This window comes from Setaria italica, chromosome III, assembly GCF_000263155.2.
Source record: "Setaria italica strain Yugu1 chromosome III, Setaria_italica_v2.0, whole genome shotgun sequence".
NCBI lineage: Eukaryota > Viridiplantae > Streptophyta > Magnoliopsida > Poales > Poaceae > Setaria > Setaria italica.
In genome coordinates this window covers 38,914,411-38,916,738 of record NC_028452.1, presented here as the reverse complement: position 1 = coordinate 38,916,738, position 2,328 = coordinate 38,914,411, and positions in this window count along the sequence as shown.

Sequence of the window (2,328 nt, the reverse complement as noted above, 5' to 3'; positions counted from 1 at the left end):
GCTCCTCGTCGCTGCCCCGTCGAGTTGCCCCCTGCCGCTGCTCTATCTGCACGCGCCCTGCGACGCTCTGGCACGCCACCGCCGCCGTGCCCGCCAATGCACGCCCGAGACAAGACGCCACAGCTGGTACCAGAGCTTGAAAGCATGACAGAGAAAACAACAGACTTTAAATATCTTTTCTAAAATAAAACTTGCAAGAAATTAGTTTGAAAATTTCGTACGATCGTTAAGGATGAACTTAGTACGAGAAGCCCTAGGGGAATTTTTGGGTTATTTAAGGTGGCTATTAGCTATTGGTTATTTTACTGACTTCCAGCACTTTCGCCCACGTGTACTATACGTGCGCAGAGTTCCGCATCGTGAGTATGCGAGGGGTGATAGGAAGTTCTATTCAAAAGAACCTATCATCGCGGTTGTTTTCGCCCACGTTTATTATACGTGCGTAAGGTTCCGTATGATGATTCATGCGAAGGGTGGTATGGTTCGATTCCAACGAGCCTATCATCACGGTTGTTCGCCCACGTTTATGATACGTGCGCATGATTCCGCATCACGAGTATGCGAAGGGTTATATGGTCCTATTCAAAGGGGCCTATTTCCACGGTTGTTGCGCTGTCCATGCAGCGTTAAACGCATGGGTGCCATTTCTATAGTGAATGGTAATGAATGGGGACGCTTTCGTGAGTACTGGCACGAAAGGTTCATGTGGTATTGTGTTTTTCTGCAGGTACACTAACCACGTTCGTTTAGGAAAATGATATTAGAAACCCGACTAGATACTATAGGGAGCGATGTAATTGTTGCCTCGCCACCGGCACTAATCACGTAAGTCCAATTTTTGGCAATTATTTTGGTTGAGAGGACGATGTAGGTCGTGCATGCATCATGAACTAAAATCTGTGAAACCGAACCATTAAATCGACCTTGCTCATGTGTTTTAAGTTTTTTTTCCACGTTAAGGATTTTCTAGCTGCCTTTTTCAGCATGGTGTCTTATCAAAATCTTTTGGGTTGTTTCCATGTGTTATCTACAGAAACTTTATATAAGAAAAGTGTGTAAAAATGTTTTATTATGCCACTGGTAAAATTTGGTAATTTTTCCCAAAGGATCTGCGAGCAATGACAAAAATTTGTAACTCCTTATTTCCTGGAAATACAGTTTGTGCACCTGTTATAGTCTTCCTGTTTCGACTCCCTTAAGGATATTTTCTGCTAGGCACTTCTTAAGAAAAGCTGTAGAGCACTGTTTGAAGAACCTTGTGGTAAATTTTCAGCTTATTTAGATCTCTGGTTTGGGATTTATGCTCAGTTTATTGCCACACTGTCCCTGAAAATTCCAGCATGTGCCACCTGCCAAGGATCTGAGTATATCACCCTGTTAGGATCTGTTTTCACTCCACTTATGAATATCAAACTTGTTACCAATTATCAGAAGGGAATGTTGGTAAAATTTGGGAATTTTTGGATGAGTACTTGTTGAGTTATGAGCTTTTTCTCTAGCCTACCAGAATCTGTTTTCATCCTGAGTTTTAATCTCATGTTTCTTTTATCACTCCTTGGTTCCAGATGGCCGCTCCTGGGCACGTGATGCGTGGCACGGATGGCACCTCCCACTCCACGTGCCTACACTTCGAGGGTTTTCCCGCTATCTTGGGAATTTTGGATAAGATTGGATAAGATAGGTCATTTATTGGCAAAAATCGAAAAGGTTACCTCTCGTCCCTTCCGCAAATTCGACTACCTTGAGGTGGTTTGGGTACCAGTCGCCGCCTCTTTACGCGGGACACGAGTACCTGGAGCATGGGGTGCAAAGGTGCAGCGTGCGTGTGGTTGTACCTCCACCCCCAGTGCAGCCACAGTGGCCCCAGCTTGAGGTTTCGACATATGGTCATACCCTCGAGGATACTTGGGAGTCCGCTGCCCTGCAGGCCCTCACTCAGTTCTGCAGACTACACCCTTTCGAGGTCCTTTTGGATCCGATTGGCTTGTTCCCCGCTAGGGACAGGCTGGACGCAGACTGGCTTGATAGGGTGAACAACATGGAGGTGTTGGTCACCTCACACCCGCAGGTCACCCTCTCCACCACAACGCGTTGTATGAATGTGTTGTACCGACTGGTCGAGCTCCAGGGGAGAGCTATGGCTGTCTTGGCTCGGATAGTTGTGGACACCCAGGAGCATCTCAATACCACCAAGAAAGATTTGGTGGAACAGTCGTACCAGCTCATCCAGAGGGGTATACGGATCTCTGACATGGAGACCCGGATCACCAAGCTAGAGGAGGAGGTGACAGATATGGAGCACGATATGGTATTGCTTGAGACTCCCAG